Genomic DNA, 302 nt, shown 5'->3' with positions numbered 1-302 from the left:
CCCGGGTGGCACAGGGCTGGATGGGGCTTTCGTATAGCAGGGACGGTGCTGCCTCTCGCTTCGCTCGCTGTTCGCCGCTCGCCGCTCGCTCGCGCAGCCAAAAATGGCCAGTTTTGGCCCGTTTTTGGGCTGTTTTGGCCAGTTTTTGGCCTGTTCTTGCGTGGTGCGGTGACCGTCGTGAGCGGAGCAAAACGTCAGCCATCTCAGCACCCTGGAACCCCCCGGGTGGCACAGGGCTGGATGGGGCTTTCGTATAGCAGGGACGGTGCTGCCTCTCGCTTCGCTCGCTGTTCGCCGCTCGC

The sequence above is a fragment of the Musa acuminata genome, unplaced genomic scaffold, assembly GCF_036884655.1.
Source record: "Musa acuminata AAA Group cultivar baxijiao unplaced genomic scaffold, Cavendish_Baxijiao_AAA HiC_scaffold_407, whole genome shotgun sequence".
Taxonomy (NCBI): domain Eukaryota; kingdom Viridiplantae; phylum Streptophyta; class Magnoliopsida; order Zingiberales; family Musaceae; genus Musa; species Musa acuminata.
Note: the sequence above shows the minus strand (reverse complement) of the source record.